The sequence below is a fragment of the Amblyomma americanum genome, chromosome 1 (genome assembly GCF_052857255.1).
Source record: "Amblyomma americanum isolate KBUSLIRL-KWMA chromosome 1, ASM5285725v1, whole genome shotgun sequence".
Lineage (NCBI taxonomy): Eukaryota > Metazoa > Arthropoda > Arachnida > Ixodida > Ixodidae > Amblyomma > Amblyomma americanum.
The window spans coordinates 376744475-376771575 of NC_135497.1; the positions used below are offsets into that span (position 1 = coordinate 376744475).

The 27101-nt window shown below is 49.9% G+C and overlaps 2 non-coding genes across 2 annotated transcripts; both read right to left on the reverse strand.

The window, feature by feature from the left end:
* Nucleotides 1-737: 737 nt before the first annotated feature.
* On the reverse strand, nt 738-809 carry TRNAA-UGC (transfer RNA alanine (anticodon UGC)). Its single transcript has one exon. It is a non-coding gene; the product is annotated as a tRNA-Ala (tRNA).
* Nucleotides 810-18177: 17368 nt separating this feature from the next.
* TRNAA-UGC (transfer RNA alanine (anticodon UGC)) lies at nt 18178-18249 on the reverse strand. Its single transcript has one exon. It is a non-coding gene; the product is annotated as a tRNA-Ala (tRNA).
* Between the last annotated feature and the right edge of the window lie 8852 nt (nt 18250-27101).

Genomic DNA, 27101 nt, shown 5'->3' on the forward strand with positions numbered 1-27101 from the left:
ATATTTCTTATTCACTGATATGTGGTTGTTCCCTCTCCACGTGTAGGTAAATAGTCGACCAATTTTTGTGCATCTTCTTATGTAATTGTTATTCAATGAACTGTTTCGTTGCTGGTGTATATGTTGAGTGGCGTGCGTTAATTTGTGGTTTCTTAACCGGCCATCGTGCCACCGTTGCACGTCCTGTTCGTCATCGGCCTGTTGGAAAGCAGTGGACTACACAACCACCAGTTTAAAAATTTAACTATACCTCTTGTCAAAACTTTGTTTTCACCGTAAGTGGTGGGCAAGGGATGGCGCCCCCCCCCCCTTTACGCAAGCTTTTGTCAAACTTTAAATCGCCCGTTTAGGACTTCTATCATACATTTATTACTGAGTAATGTAGACATATATACCATGAGAAAAGAAAACTTGCGTCAAGCTCCTCTAAGTGGGGTGATGACGATAGCGGGCGGCCGTGTTTTAGGGTTAGAGTGGGTTTAACATGGATCCTTCCTCCATGGCGTCGGCGAGAGCAGGAAATTGGGAGCGAGAAAGACTAGTAAAATAATAAAACGAGGATGGGTGTGAGGATATTAGGGGAAGGCGAGCGAGGAAAATGCAAGACTCAGGGTACTTTTCCTCCTTTGGCCGCAGCCACCCCGGACACTAAACTTAAACGGGTTGAGCGGAGTGTGTATCCATTCTGTTTATTCGTGGCTCATGGTATGACGAGAAAAAAAAAAGCGGCGGTCTCGTGGAGGTGCCGGGGATCGAACCCGGGGCCTTTCACATGCAAAGCGAACGCTCCACCACTGAGCTACACCCCCGCACTTCTTCCATCGGCGATTAAGTGTACAACTTCGCAGGTACCGCAGTAGGCCGTTCGTTTGCAAGCATTTCGTCTACTGTGCAACACCAGATCGGAAGCTGGAAAGTCGGACAGGAGCCCCGGCCCGCCTCTCTCTCTCTCTCTATCTCTCTACCTGCCTCGCACGAGCACACATACGAGATTATAATGCCCACGAAACTTAGACAATAAAGTAGCAGCTTTTAGCCCAATGTGGACTGACGCTGTCAAGTTTAAGCCCTTCGAGGGTTAAACACACAAGCACACACGCAGTTTATGATAGATATGCACGCACTAGAAGAAACAAAACGATTATTAATTAGTTACAGCTGAAGTGTACACGAAAAGTAAAGACTACCGTAGAAAATCAACGGGGAACGCTTTGACGATAGCAAAAACGTGAACAGAAACAAAAGTACGCGTGTGCCCTCAGTATACGCTACTGACAGCTCGACTCGGGCTGACGCTGTCAAACGAATCATCTCTATTAAAGGGGTTGTGAAAAAAAAATGAAGCCGCCCGGTTGTAATTTTCTTTGATTCAATAAATATTAGACATGCCGATTCCGAAATATTTCAGCGCAATATTGAGTCTGAATTTAATAAAGCCCGTTGGAAATCGTTGCCTTTTTGCGGTCGTAAAACGACCATGCAACGCCGTCGGGTGACATAAACACTACCCAACTACGTCATCTTAACACGCTTAGAAACTTAGATATATCATTCAGTTTCGTAATAGATCCATATGAAAGTTAGAAAGCAAAAAAAAGTGTGGCATATATTTGCACACGGAATTTTACTCGGCAAAGAACAGCACATTATCCTAGATCGATCATTGACCTGGGACCAGTTTCGGTTTTGGTTTCGCTTCTCCGGCCTCCCTGGGGTCTTTCGTTTACATGAACTCGATAGCGGGGGGCTCATTCAGGGCATAGAGTTGAGCAAGGCCGGCCAAACTTACGACTCTCCGTTTACATGCGCTCGATACGAGTGGGTCGACTCTCTGTCGCGCCCTGCGAGGTGCGACTACACGCGTTGTGAACCGGCGCCCGCTTCGGTCCTCACCTGCAAAAAAAAATGTTTTCGAAAACCTAAGCGTGAATGATTATGTGTATTTTCGAAGGGGTCTGCTTGTCAACGCACCCTGTGGGCGGAGTGGAAGGGTCGAGTCCAGTCAAACACGACTCGCGGCGTTTGCACGAACCAAATAACCAGTTTGTGACCAGACAGCTCAATCCGACCCAGACCTTCGGCTGCTCGCTACAGTAGCTCGCTGCTCTTTGTGTCGTGGCAGCTCTAGGCTGTGGTTTTCAGCGTGTTATCAGCGTTTCAGTGCACGCCATGCCAACTGTGTGCCTCGGTTTCCTGGAATGTCATAATTGCAGGACTCACTGGAATGAAGTGTAGTCTGTAATGAAGCTTCTTGTATTTGAAGCTCTTCCGATATATCGTATACTAACGCATGAATGCTTTTGTTCAAAATTCAGGTCTTTATACTCGGCAGGAGTTGTTGCCAATCGATGAAAATTACCATGTCAAAGGTTTTGGAAGTGCACAGACGTGTACACAGTTTGCACCGCCGTCGCAGTGACCGCCATGCTTGGGATCAGAAGCGTGGCGAAAACCTGGGCGCTTTTCTTATCCACTTATCGCCCCCTGCTTTGGCCTACACTGAGGAAGCGAAGATGTGCGCTCAAAGATGGCGCCCATGACGTCACATGCAAGCCATCTATTGCCAACCGGAAATTGTCACGTTAAGTTCTGCGCTCAATGGCGGCGTTGCATGCGAGAGCTTTAATGTCCCATGCTTCTTCAAATACGCCATAAAAAGTGGATTCGGCACTCTCACCCTGATTAAAGGCATCATAGTATATCTGAATAATATTCCGGATTGTCAAGCAGATGGAAACACACTAAACTGATTTGACCCAAGTACTGAGATGTCATCTTTAAAACATAGTCGAAGTGCTGAGGACGGATCTTTGGGAAAATAATGTAACGAGAAAGTAAGGAGAAAATGCACGACTCACTGGCCAGTACTCATTACTTGGAAGATGAGCCTTGCATCGGTAAACAGCAAAAATACGTGCATCCTTTCCATCATTCAATGCTTCATGGATTCCTAACTGGTGAACAAAGAAAACTAGGCAGCTTTTTCTAGGCACTCATGACTAGCTCTCTAAGCAGTACAAAGGGGCTACCGTGGTTCGAGGTGCTGTCTCGAATGCTACAGCAGTTGGCTCTGTTCCCCCGCAATGGGTGCGTCTAAGGGGCCAGTGTCGTACATGACGCTAAGGTGGTGACGTGCCAGGCACCATGGGTACGGGAAAGTTTCGTGTAGAAGTACATTGGTTCTGAAAAGTCACTGAGTTTGCTTTATGTGGTGAAATAATTGCTGTAATTGTAATATATGTAAACAGTCAAGACTGCTCAAGGCTAATTCACAGCACTCGAATAAATTTTATCACGTGATCTGCTGACTGAACTTTAATAAATATTAGAGACTTTTAGCAGAGCGGGCCAGCGGCCAGCGGAGTGGAGCGGACGAGAGAGGGCTCCAGTGCGCATGCGCAGAACGCTCAGGCTGCCAGCGGGTTTGGGGCGCTACCCGCTCGCCCGGCCTTCCCAGCGGAAAGTGCCCAGCGAGTGAGCGTCATCGAGGACTAACATGGCGGCCTCCAGTGCGAACGTTGGCGCGTCGGCTTCATCGAGCACGGACGCGGCGCAAGCACGCCTGCAAGCAAAGAAGCAGCGGAAACGTTTTAGCACGCAAGAAGATATTTGCCTTCTGCGGGATGTGGCCGCGAAAAGGCCATTCGGGGACGAGCTCAAGTGGGCGAGATGCGGCGTGAGGCTTCGGCTTGACTTGACCATCACAGTGCCAAAGGAGGGAATGGGGAGGGGAGCGCTGCGCGGTAACTGCCTCCTTGTTCAGGGGCACACCGAAACTGAGCTGCGCAGGGAATGGAAGAAAAGAGAGACAGAGGAGAAGATGGAGAGAGCGGGGAAAGAGAGAGAGGAGCAGAAGGGGGTCTGCTTTGGAGAGAGGGGCAGGGAAGGGGGCAAGGGAGAAGGCAGTCGGGCACACATCGATCTGTACCTGCGATGCGGGAGCCCGTTTGGGCGCGCATCCACCATGCGAGTCTCCCCACGGCCGGTCTCGAGTAGGCGCGCGCGCTCTTTCATACGGCCTTCGCATTCGCCGCGGAAGCAATTCGAGTTTTTCTCCGAGAGTTACACCGCCCGCCGCTGCTAGAGGCGCGACGGCCCTACCGCTGGCTCCACGCCTGCAGCTGCGGCGGCGAATGGCTTTTGCCTGGTTCCGCGCTGTAGCCCGTTGGTTCATAATGAGCGCAGCACCGAAATCAAAGAAAGCAAAATGCTGATGCTTAAACTGCGTATCTTCAACACAATCCACTTGTGCACAGGTTCTTCGTCACAAACTTTGCTCGATGAAAACATTTAAAATAAGGAATCACTCTCACATTTCTCAGAACTATGTAGAGCATTTGTGGTTTTAAATACAGAAGGAAATACTCTGATCACTTCCTCGCGTATGTCTCATGGTCTGTGATTAAATGACAAGTTAATGCTAAGAGGAAAAGAATGAAATCTTGGAGAACGACAGTGTCGCACTCGTCCCATAAAAATAGGTACTATATCGAGGAAAATATTCTCTACGACGCGTGAGCCGTAAATCCGAGAGCGCCGTAGCGGGTGGCCTGAGACGATACTTGTAAAGTTGAAAGTCAGACTCATGTACACCAACGTTGAACTGCCAAATAAACTGATTGCTGGGAGATGTATATAGTACTCGATTTCGCCGATATCGCTTTTCGCACGTCGTGAATGTACTTATTTTCACCCTCATATAGATCACAACTTCCTTGAATTAGAGGCCTGTATCGATAGCTCAAAAGAATGCTAATTACTAATGTGCGCGCAACTGTCAAGAAGAACTGTAATGCATTGTTCCGTGCTCGAAGACAATCGCACGCGGCATTTCTGCTTTTATATTAAAACGAGAGGCCACCAGATTTCTCTGGAATGACTGTAGCCGCGAACAAGTCTCTCTTCATGTTCAAAATTGTTGTAAGCGTATTAGGCGTCTAATGTTTCAAGTGCCTTGTCACCTTTAAATTTTGTTTTGTCGCTGCGCCGCCTGTTTGAGGACACGAGTTCGCCCAATAAACAATTTTCGACTTGGACGCAAGCTTCCTTGTCGTCATTCTGGCCTGACTAACGCTAACAGAACGTAACAGAAGCAACCAGTACAAGCTGCGTATGCTGCCACAGATATTGACGCGTACTGAGTATTGCAATTTCAGAGAGTATGTATGTCCAGTGATTGACTTCAGCTACAATAAAGAGCGCCATTTTTTGTTGTCCACGTATATTCAACCTGCGGCGTGTCCTGAAGCTGCCTAAAAAAAATTGGTTTAAATATCTTTGCGAAAGATCTCAGATTATGCAGTTGAATGCCCAGTGCCCTTTATTCTCTTAAATTTGGTGACTTTTATTAAGATGTAAGCATCGCAAATGTTAATTTTTATTTCCTTGCATTGTAATCTAAGCCAGCTGGTATAACGCGCATTGCTGTGAGTTTTAGTGGAGCTCCGTTAGGTTGCTTAAAACTTCTTTTTAGGGTGCTACTTTGTTTCCTGAGTGACGTGATGAAAGGTCGTGCCCTCAGGAGATTTATCGAAAGCGATGACAAGGCTACAGAAATGCAGGAGAATATGCAAAGCTTTTATAGTCATCGCCTATCAGATAAGTCTATTCGCTCGTAAAGGCCGATTTTATTGACAGAACGCAGTTCCGAACGAATTTTGCTTTGCTGGCAGTTAGTTCATGTTTGCAGTTACTGTCAACTACTGACTGAATTTTTTCGCCAAAATTCAAAATTCTGTTCCAAGAGAAGATCTTGGACGGCGCGTGCGTGCAACGTGCTCTGCTCCTGCGGCCCAGGGTTGGGTTCCGTCTATAGCCGTTCGTTTCGTGAATGACATGATGTTTTCCTGGGGAGCACCATGAATTCTTGCTAACGCCGCTGTTGTGCAAAATTAAAGCAGCTCCGCTTGAAGTTTCAGGAGCTATATTTACGCTGTAGAATCATTTACTCTTTGAAACTTGCCATCCAAGTATTACATGCCGCATATCATTCTACACACTCGTAAAGAACCTGCAGGAAGACGAACTATGTAAGCCGATAGCCTTGCTTTTTAGCCAAATATAAGGGTAGAGCGCGTTAAAGTCCGTGCTCGAAGCAGTACGTTCAACCATACACAGTCGGGCTAAAGGAGAGAGCGCGCAATCGTTAATCCGTTGTTTCAGATTTCTCCCATGGCAAAGGGGCTGACTACGCGGTCTTTGCGTAAAGAGGTAAAATATAAAGGCTTGACAGTTACCACTGACACAGGCCGAACTGGGAGCGAGCGCGCGTTATTCTCCTTCCGCGTGAACGGCCGTCTCAGCGGCAGAGTGGTGGGGCAGTGGCGGCCCCACCAAGGTGCGGCGGGAGGCGGAAACAGACCCCATTGCGAAGGATGTAAGAAGAGAAGCGCGCGCTCCCCTCGAGACCGGCTGCGGTCTCCCTCGGCCGGGTTATCCGCCTTTTTCACGACGCGTCTGCGCATGCGCCCATCCCCTGGCGGCGGTGTCGCGAAACATATTGGAAGGGTCGCGCGCCACTCGAGAACGGCCGTGGAAGTGTAAACAAACCGGCTTCCTACGCGGGGTGCGTTGCTGCAGCCGTCGGGCGTTCAGTGCGACGCATTTGGCAATGCCTACGACATGTGTTGCATACGGCTGCATTGCCCAATATGTAAAGGGAAGCAAACTCGGATTTTTTTCGCTTTCTGAACGCTTCTCGGAACCGCCTTCAACGCGAAGCGTGGATAAAAGCCGTTCGCCGGCTCGACGATCGTGGCCTCCATTGGGCACCGTCAAGCACGTCAAGACTATGCGGGAATCACTTTGTGACAGGTGCGGACGAGGTACTGTGGTTAAATGCGTGTGCAGACCATCACGAAATGTTTTATTGATGGGCAGGAAGGCCTCGAATGTCACCGCGGCACCCAGACTTCATTCCGATGCTTTTTGCTTTCTCAAGCAAGAAGGCCAAATGGGCAAGTGCTGTGAGCTGATTTCAACGCGCGGTGGAGCGGACAACGAAAAAGAACTTACGAGAGCATTCACGCATGGTGCTACAATTTTGTCGTAATCTCCTAAGGAAATTTCCTTGTTTATGCCACTACATCTTGGCCAATACCCCTATGTGGGTATGTGCCATGTATTAAGAGGCAGAAGAAGCAGAAGGTAGCGTTATGCGTGTGTTCGCATCATGCATGATGAAAAGTTCTGCGTGGTTTCGTCGGAATGGCTCATTGTGCGCTTCTCGCGCACGTCTTTATGGACGCGCATGCTTGTTTAACCTGTGCAGCGGTGTGCTGCGGGAAAATAAAGTAAAATGCTAGCAGAGCTGCCATGTTGCTAGTGCGCTTGTGCTTTTATCGCTCGTGTAGTTATTCGGAAGCGCTTGAGCACAATGATTGCTTGTGAAAACTTGGTTTGGTTTAGTGGGGTTTTATCTTGCCAAAGCGATTCAGGCTATGAGGGACGCCGTAGGGGAGGGCTCCGGAAACTTCTACCACCTGGGGTTCTTTAACGTGCACTGACATCGCACAGTAAACGGGCCCCTAGAATTTTGCCTCCATCGAAATTCTGCCGCCGCGGCCGGGATCGAACCCGCGTCTTTCGAGCCAGCAGCCGAGCGCCATAACCACTCAGCCACCGCGGCGGGATTGTGAAAACTGTTGTCCCCAGTCGTTTTCTGTGCTATGGCGTGCACGATGTAGTATCCACCTTTCATGGATGGTAGTCATATACAGCGGAAAACGCCATTCTCACTGGTCGGGGGTATTTCATTGAACGTTATGTTCCGAATGTAGCCTTCATCTTTGAAGCGGCGGCCCTTGTTCAGCTGGCGATCGCATCGCATGCCGCATGATCGGAGATACTGAAGAATTTGCTCTTCGGTGGGCTCAGCAGCCTGCCTCAGACTTCGCACACAGCCACCAGGTGCTGCCCAGGACACGCAATCGTTGAGAGATTCCTACAAAACGTGCTCCGCAGCGGCACTCACTCCGGCCGGGTTGGGCGCACAGTACCCTTCCAATGAGCTTCCAGCGCTGTACGCGAAGTGGCAGCACAGGAACATGAAAAAAGCCCGTCCAGAATCACGTGACGCCCGCTCGGCTCCATTGGTCCTTTGTCGCTGCCCTATCCTGGCGTCGGCGGGCGTCGACGATTTTATCTGTTCCGCCAGATCCCGACGATTTGGCAAAAACGTCCTCTTCAGAGGCAAAAAAGCGCTCCGCTGCCGTCGACGCGGACGAATCGCCCAGAGAAACGCTCCATGCCGGCCACGCTTAACAGTGCTTGCGCTTAACCGCTAACCAACGTATTCAGGGGCGGCACCTATGGGAGCCATGGAACCCCCCCCACACACACTCACTGAATGAAAAAAAAAGAAAACCTGTGGCGAGGCTCGGAATCGAACCAGTGCCTTTGGCGTTATGGGTGGAGACTACCACTCCGCCACTACGGCCTTTTTGTCTTTATTGTATAGAAATAGTGCTGAAAAGAAAAGTCTAAGCACGCTCATGCCACAAAACACTAGGCCACATTACCCCTGCATGATCCCTCCTTCCAAAACATCAAAAGACCGGGATGCACACACATCCATCCAGACAGGGGAGCCAGCTAGGCGGCTCTTGCAGGGCAGCATATACTCCGCCACTACGGCTCAAGCTTTGAGCATGAATAAAAGCGCATCTGGTGAATGCACTCTTCCGATGCAGAAGTCTCCGCGATTTCGCTACGGATATCCTGGCCTAAGAGCTAGGTCATCAGCAATTTTTTCTTAACTGCCTTGTATCTTGTCTCCCGTCCCTAATAAACGATTTACGTTAAGTAGTTCGAAGTTGACTGGAACAGCCGGGAACGTTTCGCCGGGCGAGCGTACGAAGACACAAGTGCTCTTTATACTACTAACTGCCTTGTACGATCACCGACCATCGTGCCTTCATAGTTTTTCATCGACCGTGGCGATCATGTGACCAGCCTGAACAGTCTCCGTCAAAGGTTAACTAGCACTTGAAGAGGCACTTGGAGTTGCTCTACTGTTCGGCGCTTGTAAATCGAGGCGCATCAAAAACAAAACCACGGGGCACGCAAAGCTCATAGACGCGAAGCGCTATAAAAAACCGAAACTCTCCTGGCCGCCTGTGGCGCCACCAAGCATCGGTTTTCTTTGCTTCCAACATTCAGATTGTCTTTGGTCCGTCTTTCTTGTGTGATAAAAGTGAGCTATCGGTTTCAAAAAAAACTTAATTCAATATTGAACCGCGCAACCTTCTTTTGTCAGCCTCAGAGATTCGTGACTCCATGGAGTAAGGAAAATTCCTCCAAGGTGGCGTCTCTTGTCCTATGACGTCATCACGCTTGTACTTGCGAGATTGGCCTAGTGGTGGCGATACCTGTATTTTGGTTGTTGCTGTTTTCTACCTTACAAGAGCTTTTTTTTCAGTCAGAGTGGGGTTTTTGTGATCAGGAGCTGGTATTCTAACGATACAAGCCAACTTCAATTTCTCCTCAGTGTCCCTTTAAGGACGCGTGGGTTGAGCTGCACGGGGACTTCTTCGTGGCCACACGTGCTAGAGGTCGCAGCGCACCCGAATTGATCGGGTGTATTTACGTAGTGCCCTCGTCCTGCAGTTAAGGTCTTGCGAGGTTGTCTTCTTTCCGGCCGGTGCCGGGACGCTCAGTGATCACATTCTTGTCGTGGTTTGCCTGAGGAGCGCTCCGGGTCGTGTTGGTGGCGCTGGCATTTGGCGAATGGACGTCTCCTTCGTAGAGGACGAATTGAGCGTTCGCGGCATCCGCGAATATTTGTCGGAGTCCATTGCTCGGATCGTCGAGTTCACTCCCTCGACGTGGTTTGACCTCAAGACTCGTGTGCGCGATTGCTTAGTCGAAACATGTCGAGCAAAGCGCGCACGGAGGACCGCGGCTCTCAGTGACTTGCCGTGTCGAATGCGTATAATGAAGCGAGCAGGTGAAGTGCCCTTCATGATGCACGAGTACTTGGACACGCTTCGCGTGCGGTACCACTGCGTACTGAAGAAGGGAACCCAGGCCTCCTGTACGGCAGCGAGCCTACACATGCCGGCGCAGGCTGCCGCAGATCTTAGGCATGCCAACAGCCTTCGCCTTAAGAGTGAGCGACCGGCCCGTATCGATAGCCTCACCATGCCAGACGGTGCGGTCTGTGATCAGGCCAATGATATTGAGCGCGTTTTCCGCGAGCACTTTGCGGAATGTTTTGTTTCGCAGGGTCAGTGTGAGTGGGATGGGTTTGAAGCAGCGGTAGACGCCTTTTGCGCCACCCTCCCCAACCTACCCGATGACGCGGAACCGGCACTTTGTGCTCCCGCGTCAAAGGAGGAAGTCTTCGCAGTCCTGGGTTTAGTATGGGCCGTGCATCCGCACCGGGACCAGACGGCCTGGTCGCCGGTTTCTACTACGTCTTTTTTCGATGTGCTGGTCGACTTCCTTACGCGCCGAGTGAACGCTTTCTTTCAGGAAGGAGTTAAGCCGCCGTCCTTTGCAAGGGCCGAATGTGTTAGTCCCGAAGCAGGAAAAGACGTCGTCATGCCCTGCGGCGTGTGGCGGCCGATAACCCCTGCTGAACACGGACTATAAACTAGTGGCGTCGCTCATGGCTAGTCGCTTGCGGGCCCTTTTTTGCCGAGCCTCGTTAGCCTCTACCAGTCCTGCGCTGTGCCAGGCCGCTCGGTCTTCGCGTCACTCACGCTCACGCGCGATATGTTCGCGTACGCACACGCGAAGGGGATTAACGGGGTTTTCGTCTCGGCAGACCAAGCGAAGGCGTTTGACAGGGTGGAATATCCTTACCTGTTTTTACGTCCTGAGGTGCTTTGAGCGCTATTCTACTCCGACCTCACGGCCGACCTATTCTTAAATGTGGTGTGACCACCTCCTTTCCGGTAACGCGTGGCGTGCATCATGGATTCCCTCTTTCTCTCCGGCGTTGTTTGTCTTGTTTTTTCGACCACCTGCTGCGCAGCGTTGCCTCCAACGAACGCATTCGCGGCTTTCCACTGACAGGACACCAAACGATCGTCGTATCGGCCTATGCCGACGACAGTTCAATCTTCGTCCGGGACACCCGGAGATTTGAGGGTTTTCCTGGCCACGTTTCAGGTTTACGCGGCGCTGTCTGGCGCCGAGCTCAATGCCAGGAAGAGCCGGGCGCTACGTTTTGGGCCTTCTGCGATCCCCTTCCGGTGCCTATTCCTTTCATGGACGGGGTCCGGGTGCTGGGGTCCTTTTCGAAAAGGCCGGAGTTTTGTCACAGACGTGGGAGGGTTGTTGAGCGCACGAAAACTGCGCTAGCAACGGCAGCTCAGTTTGACCTCTCTACGGAGGCAAAGATAGCCGTGGTGAGAGCCGCGCGCGCCTTTGCCCACTATGTTGCACGCGTGGCAGTGATGCCGCGCCGTACTGCGAGTCGGCTAGCGTTCCTCGTGGGCGTTTTTCTGGGATGGTGGTACGGCGCGGGTAGCTCGGCGCCTTTGCCAGCGGCCCCCTTCGCGGGGAGGACTCGGGCTGCCCTGTGTAGCTACAGTAGCGCGGGCTGTCGAAGCCAAATTTGCAACCGCGCTGGTAGGAAATGTGTCGTATCTGGGGCGTTCGTTCATGCTTTATTGGATGAGCACGGCACGTCGTGCTTTCACCCCGGATCGACATACAGGCCCGCAAGAAGAGAGGCCATTGGTTTTCAGCAGAGCAGCAGCGGGGTTTAAGCTGTCTGTAGCCTGTGATCTACCGGAGGTTTATCTGAGCGAGGTGCCTGCATCGAGATGGTCGCTAGCGCTCGCCTTGGTCTCGACGACCAGCGGCGCACCGCGGTACGGAAGTGGCGTACGTCGTGTACAAGACGCCTCCCTCCTGAGGTCCGCGCTTTGAGTGGAGGAGGAGTTGGGGCGTCGTCCCCACGGGAGAACTACTCGCATCGTGGGGCGTTGTGCCCAATGTCCAGTGCGCGCAACGTGGAACACAAGAAACGGCGAGCCATATTTTCTTCATGTGCCCCGTCGCGCGGGCAATGTGGTGATTGGTTTACCGCATGTTTTCTGTTCGTGCAGGCCAGGTGTCCGCCAACCACGCAGCCAGTTTGGCAAACTTGTTTTTGTCTGCGCCGTGTTTGCATTGCGGCGTCGGCGCCGTCTAACCGTAGCCTCGCGGCAGCCGGCGAGGGCAATGTACCCAGCGTTGCGGACTCTACGTCTCCTCATCAGGCAATACCTGTCTGACCGGCTTGCAGCGGATGGGGAGGCGCTGTTCCTGCGGCGCTGGCACACCCGTATCTTTGTCGTTCGGGAGGGCCGACTAGCTATGCCGATGCTAGGGTAGTAGCTAGACCGCCCCCTCCTCTTTTCTGAATGTTGTTTAATTAGATCGTGGTTTGTTTATAGCTGTCCTTTAGGGTTGGCGCTGGTAGTGTTCCACCCCTCCTCCCCTCCCCCGGGGGGAGGGTTGATTCTTTTGTACAGTGCCGCTCCATTTTAACAGAACTTATTAATGTGAAATAGTATTGTTTACCTTTTTTGACCACCCGATGTTTAGTTGATTAGCCTGTTACACTCGTTGTGGTCATGTACAGACGGGGTTGGATTGTGTAGATTTCGTTTTAGAGTGTCAAAAACTTCCCTTTACACATCTACGCTATTAACGTCATGTCTACTTGTGAAGGTCAATGTATCCGGTAGCCTTGGCTTGCGTACTTCTGTAAATAAATTTTTTTCCAATCACGATATCTATGCTGAACGCTGCGCCCTGTGTGCGGCGACACCAAAGAAAGAAAGAAAAGAATAATAAGTGCGGTTTAATGAATTCGACGTTCGGTGAGTTCCGCGCTCTTGCGTCCAGCTTGGCAGGTGGCACTTATACTTGGCTACCATTCAACGCTGCGCCCTGTTGCTGCGGTCTTCAAACGTAAGTGTTATGGTAACTGAAACATATATGCAATAGTTCTTTGAACAACATATATGCATTGGTCTAAAGAGAAGAAATAAAAGAAAATGGATCCTTAAGCTTCGTTTTTAAGAGTGGGATGCGACAGCGTTGCCAAAGGGTCCACGGAGTGCCATCGCCCGTTCGGTGCGATGCCTTGCCCGTTGCGCAATTTAAGGAAAGGAAAATTACGCCCGTGTCGTATCTCGGTGGACACCCGAACCGCGCCGTAAGGGAAGGAATATTTCCGACGCTCGGTGCCAACTACTTCAATTACGACGCCGACGGCTTTCGACCGAACAAACTGTATACGTTGTCGCGTAAAAAGCAGAAAGAAACACAAAATTGCAGAAAAAGAAGAAAAATGCAGAGCGAAAGAGGACACGACAAGGAAGGGCTTTTGCAGTTCCCCTCATTAGCAGACTGAAAAGTGCAATCTTGTAATTCTTTGTCAGCGCTAATGCATGGAGCCCATCTCTCTCTCTCTCTCACTACCACGACGTACCTGATGGAAGGATGGAAAAAAAATTGCTGGTGGCTTAGCTCTGGTTAACCGTGGTCAAAAGCGAAAAAGCTGCATCTCCTTGGCTGCCTTTGGGGTCGAGCGACTGCCGGTTTTCAACTTCTATTTTCCTTCACTTACGGCGTGGTTTGGGTGTCCATCGAGATATGTGAGACAGGCGTAATTTCATTTCCTTAAAACCAATTTTCATTTCATTTGCCTTCCCTTACGGGTGCGGTTCGGGTGTCGGTCTCCACGGCAGGCGTCGCATCGATCACACCTAGTGTTCCGCTGAACGCATCAAAGTGCACCAGCATTTTATGAAGAACACACTTTCTGACCTGCGCATGCGATGCCGGCAGACGCTTTCCCGCTTGACCGGAGGTCAAGGTCAGAGGTCAAGGCTCAAGGGTCAAGCTCAAAGGTCAAAGACGGGACAGTTGGGGTAACAGCCGCTGGTGTCGCTGCTGTAGCTGACGTCACGTGTCTAACCTGACTACCACCAGTTATGCTCATGGCTTGACGTCTACCTACATTCAAGGCGAAACTTTCGGCCACCGTGACCTCTAGCTATATTCACGGTCAAACTTGGGGCCCCTTTGACGGCTCGAAAAGGTGGCGTAGTTAAGCCTTTCACTTGAAAACTTTGTTTGCGACCAATTTAAAGTGTTATCGACCCTTACGGGTCACTGGGCGCCGCGGTCGATCGTTGGTCCAGCATGCCGCACTTGACCGCTGCTATCGTGGCTCGGCGTACGACAAATCGTTGCTCGTCCTAACTGGCCGGCAAGTGTCCCACTGTGTCACACTCGGGTGTTCTATTCTAGGCTCTAAGTCTTCCTTATGGCAGGCGCATGTGACATGCAGTAGTGTAGGTTTACCTGGCACCACGGTCATTTGTCTACGTATTCTGTAGGGAAAATATGGTGTAGTGTGTGCAGGTGCTGGCAGGTATCGGTGTGTAGTCTGCGACAGCCTAGCACCTCCTCTTTGGTAAGCCCTTTGTGTGAGACTGGGTAGCGTTTCCGCTGACCCCTGTAATGATCGAGCATGTCTGAGTACGTGGGGCTAACAGGGTCAAAGGTGCCCGTGGTGCAAAGGGTTGAGTCTGCTCGGTTGACGTACCCTTGAGCTGACTCGTCTGCTGCACGTTGCCCCCCAACCCCTCATGTCTCGGAACCCACACTATATTTAGTGTTTATGCGTCTTGTCGTCGTGTGTAGAATATGATTGGCGATGCTGTCGATTCTGGCTCTTGTGTGGTTTCTGGATTCTTCTTTGGAGTCCGTCAGTGTAGGGAGGTTTTGTCCTGTTGCGTTGCCGTGCGATATTGCCAAGGCAATGGCCGCTTCTTCAGATGCCTCTATGTTTGAGTTGTTTATTGTTGCGCTAGTTATTTCATTTATTGTATGGTATATCGTTGCGCTCGACGTACCTGAAAGCGCGACTCATGCGTTCACTGCCCCAGGGAGCCAGTTATGCGCCTTTACATTGCTTTCGAAGAAAATTTGATTGGTTTTGAAAATTGGTTTTGCGGAAAGGGAATAGCGCAGTAACTGTCTCGCATATATCGGTGGACATCCGAGCCGCGCCGTAAGGAAGGGATAAACGTGGTTTGGCTGAAGGTCGTTCAAGGTCATTCTCTCGCCTACTCTGTGACTGCTTTACTTAGCGTAGTGAAGATTTCGGTTTAAAAAATTCGGTGCAGTTTAGCTAATCCTGAACCTGGCTAGACAGCAAAAGCTGTGGTGTATCGGGCAAGTAGGTGCGGCTTCGTGTTTTTAACGTTGAGTGCGTTCCGCACACTGGATAGTTACCCCCCGCGGTGGCGCAGTGGTTAAGCCACTAGTCTACTGAGCCGGAGTACGCGGGTTCGAACCCGACCGCGGCGGCCGCCGGGTTTCGATGGAGGCGAACCGCAATCGAGGGCACTTGGGTTTGCTTACGTGGAGGAATGCGAAATCATGTGCTTTGAGGAAAGGAAAGACCGCAGTAGCTATCAGATGTCGACATCTCGATGGACACCTCAACACCGCGAAAGCACCACCTCTGGCTCTGGGAAGGTCAAATTTAGCGACATGCGAAGAGCGGCTTTACCTAGCATAGTGAAGCTTTCGGGTAGAATGGAAACATAAAGAGAGGAGACTCGGCTGAAAGTGGCCTCAGGAAGCACATCACGACCACGCAAGCCGCTTGGTATTTTCTCCGAAAACCAGAAGAGGAAAGCGTGAAATAAATGTTCTTATTCAAGCGTACAAACTTCTTGGAGCTACAGATGATCGATGTGCTCAAAACATTAGACAATCCACGCACACGAGAGAAACATAAGGAGCGCTGTACGTGGATTGTCTAATGCTTTGCGCACATTGATCATCTGTGGTATTATCATGCACTGCTAGGCCCAACAGAAGTGTTATTAAAGTTCTTGGTGCTAACAACGCCATAGTTTTAACTTATATATGAATATGTAAGGTATTCGGAAACGTTTCCGGCGCTTTTTTTTTTCATCGACGAGCCTTTCGAAGCCATAGAATGCCATAGCTATGGCCAGGCCGGATAGCCAGTCGTCTGCACTGTTGCACCAAAACACTTTTCGCGCGTGAACAACACGTGAGCCACGTTTTTAAAGCAGTGCTGTTTGAAGAAAAAACACACAAAAAGTTAGCACAGGCTATTGTTTTCAAATCGCAGTCAGCTGTTCACATACGGCGTATGGCGCACAGAGCCGTGTGGGCAGTTTGTTACGCTAGACGAAGCGTTCATTTTTACTACGCTGACCTTTCAGCAGGGCTGGTTTCAGAAAGCCGCGAAAGAGAGACGAGCGCGGAGCAACAAAGATTGCAAGGAAGGATCAGCTCCTGAGGTTCGGCGCCATGGCACCCGCAGCACAATGCGCAGCTGCCGGCAGGAGGAATGTTGGGAAAAAGCTCCTCGAGGAGCAGACAGCCCGAGACAGCCGCCGCATCGGCACTCCCATCAATTGTGGATGCAATCACCGTGGAGCATGGTTTACAGGAGTATGTTGGCTTTGGCCCACCGTTTACTGGAATGTGGAAAGAGAGGGTGTAGGCGCAAAGCTGGCAGAGCGCGCTTCTCGCGTAGAAAAAGAATTTCGTTTTTCTGTGCCTTTTTCTTCGGTCACAGCATTAAGGGTAATCGCGTTTTCGAAATTTTGAAAAATAATATGTCTTTTATTAACAACTGGCTAGCGATCTCTATTTCAACTGAATTCCTAGCTATGATAGCTAAAAGTTACATTACCAGGAATTAGTTGTAGCCGCCTACAGCTGACATTATTCACCTGTGTTAAGATGTACTCCAACACAAGTAATAATGTGCTGCTGAAACCATCGCGATGTCTCTAAAGCCTATATTTTAAAATTTTTATTGGTCTTCAGTGAAACAGGCAATTTTTAGTTCGTCTATAAATCGGCATATGTGTGTGACAAAATGGTTGGTGAAGTAAATAAATAAAATAGATCAGGGGACAAGTACCTAATAGGCAATATGAGTTAAAAAAAAAAGATGAAACAAGATGGATTGCAAAATAAAAATAGAGAGGCTTTAACAAAAGAAAAGGAACAGAAGAATGCGTTGTACTTCAGAATACCCTATTGTATCTGGCTCATAGTTTTGCATTCAGTAGCGAAGGTTACGTTACCGAGTGCTGGCTGGCCAGATTGGGGGAGTTCGGCTTGGTCAGTGATCTGGTTCATCCTCTTTACGAGTTTTTCAAGGGCTTGGTACGTACCCTGGTGTTGGAATATTTCAAACACTAGGTGTTTGTATTTTGTGGTCTTTGGACATTTCCATGTCAGGAGTAGTCTTTCCTTTCTTCAATAACTCTATAATTTAGTCACAGATGTTTTGTGCAGGTTTTCCGCATTTGCAAAAGTTGCGGTAAGTTTTGTTGGATCTTAAGAGGTAGTACGGAAATATACGGTATACAGTGATTGTCTCACTTGTGTATTGTTTTGTAGGGTAGTGCGGCGGTATGAGGGCAATATTTCTTATCCACTGATATGTGGTTGTTCCCTCTCCACGTGTAGGTAAATAGTCGAGCAATTTTTGTGCATCTTCTTATGTAATTGTTATTCAATGAACTGTTTCGTTGCTGGTGTATATGTTGAGTGGCGTGCCTTAATTTGTGGTTTCTTAACCGGCCATCGTGCCACCGTTGCACGTCCTGTTCGTCATCGGCCTGTTGGAAAGCAGTGGACTACACAACCACCAGTTTAAAAATTTAACTACACCTCTTGTCAAAACTTTGTTTTCACCGTAAGTGGTGGGCAAGGGATGGCGCCCCCCCCCCCCCCCCCCCCTTTACGCAAGCTTTTGTCAAACTTTAAATCGCCCGTTTAGGACTTCTATCATACATTTATTACTGAGTAATGTAGACATATATACCATGAGAAAAGAAAACTTGCGTCAAGCTCCTCTAAGTGGGGTGATGACGATAGCGGGCGGCCGTGTTTTAGGGTTAGAGTGGGTTTAACATGGATCCTTCCTCCATGGCGTCGGCGAGAGCAGGAAATTGGGAGCGAGAAAGAGCAGTAAAATAATAAAACGAGGATGGGTGTGAGGATATTAGGGGAAGGCGAGCGAGGAAAATGCAAGACTCGGGGTACTTTTCCTCCTTTGGCCGCAGCCACCCCGGACACTAAAGTTAAACGGGTTGAGCGGAGTGTGTATCCATTCTGTTTATTCGTGGCTCATGGTATGACGAGAAAAAAAAAGCGGCGGTCTCGTGGAGGTGCCGGGGATCGAACCCGGGGCCTTTCACATGCAAAGCGAACGCTCTACCACTGAGCTACACCCCCGCTCTTCTTCCATCGGCGATTAAGTGTACAACTTCGCAGGTACCGCAGTAGGCCGTTCGTTTGCAAGCATTTCGTCTACTGTGCAACACCAGATCGGAAGCTGGAAAGTCGGACAGGAGCCCTGGCCCGCCTCTCTATCTCTCTCTATCTCTCTACCTGCCTCGCACGAGCACACATACGAGATTATAATGCCCACGAAACTTAGACAATAAAGTAGCAGCTTTTAGCCCAATGTGGACTGACGCTGTCAAGTTAAAGCCCTTCGAGGGTTAAACACACAAGCACGCACGCAGTTTATGATAGATATGCACGCACTAGAAGAAACAAAACGATTATTAATTAGTTACAGCTGAAGTGTACACGAAAAGTAAAGACTACCGTAGAAAATCAACGGGGAACGCTTTGACGATAGCAAAAACGTGAACAGAAACAAAAGTACGCGTGTGCCGTCAGTATACGCTACTGACAGCCCGACTCGGGCTGACGCTGTCAAAAGAATCATCTCTATTAAAGGGGTTGTGAAAAAAAAATGAAGCCGCCCGGTTGTAATTTTATTTGATTCAATAAATATTAGACATGCCGATTCCGAAATATTTCAGCGCAATATTGAGTCTGAATTTAATAAAGCCCGTTGGAAATCGTTGCCTTTTTGCGGTCGTAAAACGACCATGCAACGCCGTCGGGTGACATAAACACTACCCAACTACGTCATCTTAACACGCTTAGAAACTTAGATATATCTTTCAGTTTCGTAATAGATCCATATGAAAGTTAGAAAGCAAAAAAAAGTGTGGCATATATTTGCACACGGAATTTTACTCGGCAAAGAACAGCACATTATCCTAGATCGATCATTGACCTGGGACCAGTTTCGGTTTTGGTTTCGCTTCTCCGGCCTCCCTGGTGTCTTTCGTTTACATGAACTCGATAGCGGGGGGCTCATTCAGGGCATAGAGTTGAGCAAGGCCGGCCAAACTTACAACTCTCCGTTTACATGCGCTCGATACGAGTGGGTCGACTCTCTGTCGCGCCCTGCGAGGTGCGACTACACGCGTTGTCAACCGGCGCCCGCTTCGGTCCTCACCTGCAAAAAAAATGTTTTCGAAAACCTAAGCGTGAATGATTATGTGTATTTTCGAAGGGGTCTGCTTGTCAACGCACCCTGTGGGCGGAGTGGAAGGGTCGAGTCCAGTCAAACACGACTCGCGGCGTTTGCACGAACCAAATAACCAGTTTGTGACCAGACAGCTCAATCCGACCCAGACCTTCGGCTGCTCGCTACAGTAGCTCGCTGCTCTTTGTGTCGTGGCAGCTCTAGGCTGTGGTTTTCAGCGTGTTATCAGCGTTTCAGTGCACGCCATGCCAACTGTGTGCCTCGGTTTCCTGGAATGTCATAATTGCAGGACTCACTGGAATGAAGTGTAGTCTGTAATGAAGCTTCTTGTATTTGAAGCTCTTCCGATATATCGTATACTAACGCATGAATGCTTTTGTTCAAAATTCAGGTCTTTATACTCGGCAGGAGTTGTTGCCAATCGATGAAAATTACCATGTCAAAGGTTTTGGAAGTGCACAGACGTGTACACAGTTTGCACCGCCGTCGCAGTGACCGCCATGCTTGGGATCAGAAGCGTGGCGGAAACCTGGGCGCTTTTCTTATCCACTTATCGCCCCCTGCTTTGGCCTACACTGAGGAAGCGAAGATGTGCGCTCAAAGATGGCGCCCATGACGTCACATGCAAGCCATCTATTGCCAACCGGAAATTGTAACGTTAAGTTCTGCGCTCAATGGCGGCGTTGCATGCGAGAGCTTTAATGTCCCATGCTTCTTCAAATACGCCATAAAAAGTGGATTCGGCACTCTCACCCTGATTAGAGGCATCATAGTATATCTGAATAATATTCCGGATTGTCAAGCAGATGGAAACACACTAAACTGATTTGACCCAAGTACTGAGATGTCATCTTTAAAACATAGTCGATGTGCTGAGGACGGATCTTTGGGAAAATAATGTAACGAGAAAGTAAGGAGAAAATGCACGACTCACTGGCCAGTACTCATTACTTGGAAGATGAGCCTTGCATCGGTAAACAGCAAAAATACGTGCATCATTTCCATCATTCAATGCTTCATGGATTCCTAACTGGTGAACAAAGAAAACTAGGCAGCTTTTTCTAGGCACTCATGACTAGCTCTCTAAGCAGTACAAAGGGGCTACCGTGGTTCGAGGTGCTGTCTCGAATGCTACAGCAGTTGGCTTTGTTCCCCCGCAATGGGTGCGTCTAAGGGGCCAGTGTCGTACATGACGCTAAGGTGGTGACGTGCCAGGCACCATGGGTACGGGAAAGTTTCGTGTAGAAGTACATTGGTTCTGAAAAGTCACTGAGTTTGCTTTATGTGGTGAATTAATTGCTGTAATTGTAATATATGTAAACAGTCAAGACTGCTCAAGGCTAATTTGCAGCACTCGAATAAATTTTATCACGTGATCTGCTGACTGAACTTTAATAAATATTAGAGACTTTTAGCAGAGCGGGCCAGCGGCCAGCGGAGTGGAGCGGACGAGAGAGGGCGCCAGTGCGCATGCGCAGAACGCTCAGGCGGCCAGCGGGTTTGGGGCGCTACCCGCTCGCCCGGCCTTCCCAGCGGAAAGTGCCCAGCGAGTGAGCGTCATCGAGGACTAACATGGCGGCCTCCAGTGCGAACGTTGGCGCGTCGGCTTCATCGAGCACGGACGCGGCGCAAGCACGCCTGCAAGCAAAGAAGCAGCGGAAACGTTTTAGCACGCAAGAAGATATTTGCCTTCTACGGGATGTGGCCGCGAAAAGGCCATTCGGGGACGAGCTCAAGTTGGCGAGATGCGGCGTGAGGCTTCGGCTTGACTTGACCATCACAGTGCCAAAGGAGGCAATGGGGAGGGGAGCGCTGCGCGGTAACTGCCTCCTTGTTCAGGGGCACACCGAAACTGAGCTGCGCAGGGAATGGAAGAAAAGAGAGACAGAGGAGAAGATGGAGAGAGCGGGGAAAGAGAGAGAGGAGCGGAAGGGGGTCTGCTTTGGAGAGAGGGGCAGGGAAGGGGGCAAGGGAGAAGGCAGTCGGGCACACATCGATCTGTACCTGCGATGCGGGAGCCCGTTTGGGCGCGCATCCACCATGCGAGTCTCCCCACGGCCGGTCTCGAGTAGGCGCGCGCGCTCTTTCATACGGCCTTCGCATTCGCCGCGGAAGCAATGCGAGTTTTTCTCCGAGAGTGACACCGCCCGCCGCCGCTAGAGGCGCGACGGCCCTACCGCTGGCTCCACGCCTGCAGCTGCGGCGGCGAATGGCTTTTGCCTGGTTCCGCGCTGTAGCCCGTTGGTTCATAATGAGCGCAGCACCGAAATCAAAGAAAGCAAAATGCTGATGCTTAAACTGCGTATCTTCAACACAATCCACTTGTGCACAGGTTCTTCGTCACAAACTTTGCTCGATGAAAGCATTTAAAATAAGGAATCACTCTCACATTTCTCAGAACTATGTAGAGCATTTGTGGTTTTAAATACAGAAGGAAATACTTTGATCACTTCCTCGCGTATGTCTCATGGTCTGTGATTAAATGACAAGTTAATGCTAAGAGGAAAAGAATGAAATCTTGGAGAACGAAAGTGTCGCACTCGTCCCATAAAAATAGGTACTATATCGAGGAAAATATTCTCTACGACGCGTGAGCCGTAAATCCGAGAGCGCCGTAGCTGGTGGCCTGAGACGATACTTGTAAAGTTGAAAGTCAGACTCATGTACACCAACGTTGAACTGCCAAATAAACTGATTCCTGGGAGATGTATATAGTACTCGATTTCGCCGATATCGCTTTTCGCACGTCGTGAATGTACTTATTTTCACCCTCATATAGATCACAACTTCCTTGAATTAGAGGCCTGTATCGATAGCTCAAAAGAATGCTAATTACTAATGTGCGCGCAACTGTCAAGAAGAACTGTAATGCATTGTTCCGTGCTCGAAGACAATCGCACGCGGCATTTCTGCTTTTATATTAAAACGAGAGGCCACCAGATTTCTCTGGAATGACTGTAGCCGCGAACAAGTCTCTCTTCATGTTCAAAATTTTTGTAAGCGTATTAGGCGTCTAATGTTTCAAGTGCCTTGTCACCTTTAAATTTTGTTTTGTCGCTGCGCCGCCTGTTTGAGGACACGAGTTCGCCCAATAAACAATTTTCGACTTGGACGCAAGCTTCCTTGTCGTCATTCTGGCCTGACTAACGCTAACAGAACGTAACAGAAGCAACCAGTACAAGCTGCGTATGCTGCCACAGATATTGACGCGTACTGAGTATTGCAATTTCAGAGAGTATGTATGTCCAGTGATTGACTTCAGCTACCATAAAGAGCGCCATTTATTGTTGTCCACGTATATTCAACCTGCGGCGTGTCCTGAAGCTGCCTAAAAAAAATTGGTTTAAATATCTTTGCGAAAGATCTCAGATTATGCAGTTGAATGCCCAGTGCCCTTTATTCTCTTAAATTTGGTGACTTTTATTAAGATGTAAGCATCGCAAATGTTAATTTTTATTTCCTTGCATTGTAATCTAAGCCAGCTGGTATAACGCGCATTGCTGTGAGTTTTAGTGGAGCTCCGTTAGGTTGCTTAAAACTTCTTTTTAGGGTGCTACTTTGTTTCCTGAGTGACGTGATGAAAGGTCGTGCCCTCAGGAGATTTATCGAAAGCGATGACAAGGCTACAGAAATGCAGGAGAATATGCAAAGCTTTTATAGTCATCGCCTATCAGATAAGTCTATTCGCTCGTAAAGGCCGATTTTATTGACAGAACGCAGTTCCGAACGAATTTTGCTTTGCTGGCAGTTAGTTCATGTTTGCAGTTACTGTCAACTACTGACTGAATTTTTTCGCCAAAATTCAAAATTCTGTTCCAAGAGAAGATCTTGGACGGCGCGTGCGTGCAACGTGCTCTGCTCCTGCGGCCCAGGGTTGGGTTCCGTCTATAGCCGTTCGTTTCGTGAATGACATGATGTTTTCCTGGGGAGCACCATGAATTCTTGCTAACGCCGCTGTTGTGCAAAATTAAAGCAGCTCCGCTTGAAGTTTCAGGAGCTATATTTACGCTGTAGAATCATTTACTCTTTGAAACTTGCCATCCAAGTATTACATGCCGCATATCATTCTACACACTCGTAAAGAACCTGCAGGAAGACGAACTATGTAAGCCGATAGCCTTGCTTTTTAGCCAAATATAAGGGTAGAGCGCGTTAAAGTCCGTGCTCGAAGCAGTACGTTCAACCATACACAGTCGGGCTAAAGGAGAGAGCGCGCAATCGTTAATCCGTTGTTTCAGATTTCTCCCATGGCAAAGGGGCTGACTACGCGGTCTTTGCGTAAAGAGGTAAAATATAAAGGCTTGACAGTTACCACTGACACAGGCCGAACTGGGAGCGAGCGCGCGTTATTCTCCTTCCGCGTGAACGGCCGTCTCAGCGGCAGAGCGGTGGGGCAGTGGCGGCCCCACCAAGGTGCGGCGGGAGGCGGAAACAGACCCCATTGCGAAGGATGTAAGAAGAGAAGCGCGCGCTCCCCTCGAGACCGGCTGCGGTCTCCCTCGGCCGGGTTATCCGCCTTTTTCACGACGCGTCTGCGCATGCGCCCATCCCCTGGCGGCGGTGTCGCGAAACATATTGGAAGGGTCGCGCGCCACTCGAGAACGGCCGTGGAAGTGTAAACAAACCGGCTTCCTACGCGGGGTGCGTTGCTGCAGCCGTCGGGCGTTCAGTGCGACGCATTTGGCAATGCCTACGACATGTGTTGCATACGGCTGCATTGCCCAATATGTAAAGGGAAGCAAACTCGGATTTTTTTCGCTTTCTGAACGCTTCTCGGAACCGCCATCAACGCGAAGCGTGGATAAAAGCCGTTCGCCGGCTCGACGATCGTGGCCTCCATTGGGCACCGTCAAGCACGTCAAGACTGTGCGGGAATCACTTTGTGACAGGTGCGGACGAGGTACTGTGGTTAAATGCGTGTGCAGACCATCACGAAATGTTTTATTGATGGGCAGGAAGGCCTCGAATGTCACCGCGGCACCCAGACTTCATTCCGATGCTTTTTGCTTTCTCAAGCAAGAAGGCCAAATGGGCAAGTGCTGTGAGCTGATTTCAACGCGCGGTGGAGCGGACAACGAAAAAGAACTTACGAGAGCATTCACGCATGGTGCTACAATTTTGTCGTAATCTCCTAAGGAAATTTCCTTGTTTATGCCACTACATCTTGGCCAATACCCCTATGTGGGTATGTGCCATGTATTAAGAGGCAGAAGAAGCAGAAGGTAGCGTTATGCGTGTGTTCGCATCATATCCATGATGAAAAGTTCTGCGTGGTTTCGTCGGAATGGCTCATTGTGCGCTTCTCGCGCACGTCTTTATGGACGCGCATGCTTGTTTAACCTGTGCAGCGGTGTGCTGCGGGAAAATAAAGTAAAATGCTAGCAGAGCTGCCATGTTGCTAGTGCGCTTGTGCTTTTATCGCTCGTGTAGTTATTCGGAAGCGCTTGAGCACAATGATTGCTTGTGAAAACTTGGTTTGGTTTAGTGGGGTTTTATCTTGCCAAAGCGATTCAGGCTATGAGGGACGCCGTAGGGGAGGGCTCCGGAAATTTCTACCACCTGGGGTTCTTTAACGTGCACTGACATCGCACAGTAAACGGGCCCCTAGAATTTTGCCTCCATCGAAATTCTGCCGCCGCGGCCGGGATCGAACCCGCGTCTTTCGAGCCAGCAGCCGAGCGCCATAACCACTCAGCCACCGCGGCGGGATTGTGAAAACTGTTGTCCCCAGTCGTTTTCTGTGCTATGGCGTGCACGATGTAGTATCCACCTTTCATGGATGGTAGTCATATACAGCGGAAAACGCCATTCTCACTGGTCGGGGGTATTTCATTGAACGTTATGTTCCGAATGTAGCCTTCATCTTTGAAGCGGCGGCCCTTGTTCAGCTGGCGATCGCATCGCATGCCGCATGATCGGAGATACTGAAGAATTGGCTCTTCGGTGGGCTCAGCAGCCTGCCTCAGACTTCGCACACAGCCACCAGGTGCTGCCCAGGACACGCAATCGTTGACAGATTCCTACAAAACGTGCTCCGCAGCGGCACTCACTCCGGCCGGGTTGGGCGCACAGTACCCTTCCAATGAGCTTCCAGCGCTGTACGCGAAGTGGCAGCACAGGAACATGAAAAAAGCCCGTCCAGAATCACGTGACGCCCGCTCGGCTCCATTGGTCCTTTGTCGCTGCCCTATCCTGGCGTCGGCGGGCGTCGACGATTTTATCTGTTCCGCCAGATCCCGACGATTTGGCAAAAACGTCCTCTTCAGAGGCAAAAAAGCGCTCCGCTGCCGTCGACGCGGACGAATCGCCCGGAGAAACGCTCCATGCCGGCCACGCTTAACAGTGCTTGCGCTTAACCGCTAACCAACGTATTCAGGGGCGGCACCTATGGGAGCCATGGAACCCCCCCACACACACTCACTGAATGAAAAAAAAAGAAAACCTGTGGCGAAGCTCGGAATCGAACCAGTGCCTTTGGCGTTATGGGTGGAGACTACCACTCCGCCACTACGGCCTTTTTGTCTTTATTGTATAGAAATAGTGCTGAAAAGAAAAGTCTAAGCACGCTCATGCCACAAAACACTAGGCCACATTACCCCTGCATGATCCCTCCTTCCAAAACATCAAAAGACCGGGATGCACACACATCCATCCAGATAGGGGAGCCAGCTAGGCGGCTCTTGCAGGGCAGCATATACTCCGCCACTACGGCTCAAGCTTTGAGCATGAATAAAAGCGCATCTGGTGAATGCACTCTTCCGATGCAGAAGTCTCCGCGATTTCGCTACGGATATCCTGGCCTAAGAGCTAGGTCATCAGCAATTTTTTCTTAACTGCCTTGTATCTTGTCTCCCGTCCCTAATAAACGATTTACGTTAAGTAGTTCGAAGTTGACTGGAACAGCCGGGAACGTTTCGCCGGGCGAGCGTACGAAGACACAAGTGCTCTTTATACTACGAACTGCCTTGTACGATCACCGACCATCGTGCCTTCATAGTTTTTCATCGACCGTGGCGATCATGTGACCAGCCTGAACAGTCTCCGTCAAAGGTTAACTAGCACTTGAAGAGGCACTTGGAGTTGCTCTACTGTTCGGCGCTTGTAAATCGAGGCGCATCAAAAACAAAACCACGGGGCACGCAAAGCTCATAGACGCGAAGCGCCATAAAAAACCGAAACTCTCCTGGCCGCCTGTGGCGCCACCAAGCATCGGTTTTCTTTGCTTCCAACATTCAGATTGTCCTTGGTCCGTCTTTCTTGTGTGATAAAAGTGAGCTATCGGTTTCAAAAAAAACTTAATTCAATATTGAACCGCGCAACCTTCTTTTGTCAGCCTCAGAGATTCGTGACTCCATGGAGTAAGGAAAATTCCTCCAAGGTGGCGTCTCTTGTCCTATGACGTCATCACGCTTGTACTTGCGAGATTGGCCTAGTGGTGGCGATACCTGTATTTTGGTTGTTGCTGTTTTCTACCTTACAAGAGCTTTTTTTTCAGTCAGAGTGGGGTTTTTGTGATCAGGAGCTGGTATTCTAACGATACAAGCCAACTTCAATTTCTCCTCAGTGTCCCTTTAAGGACGCGTGGGTTGAGCTGCACGGGGACTTCTTCGTGGCCACACGTGCTAGAGGTCGCAGCGCACCCGAATTGATCGGGTGTATTTACGTAGTGCCCTCGTCCTGCAGTTAAGGTCTTGCGAGGTTGTCTTCTTTCCGGCCGGTGCCGGGACGCTCAGTGATC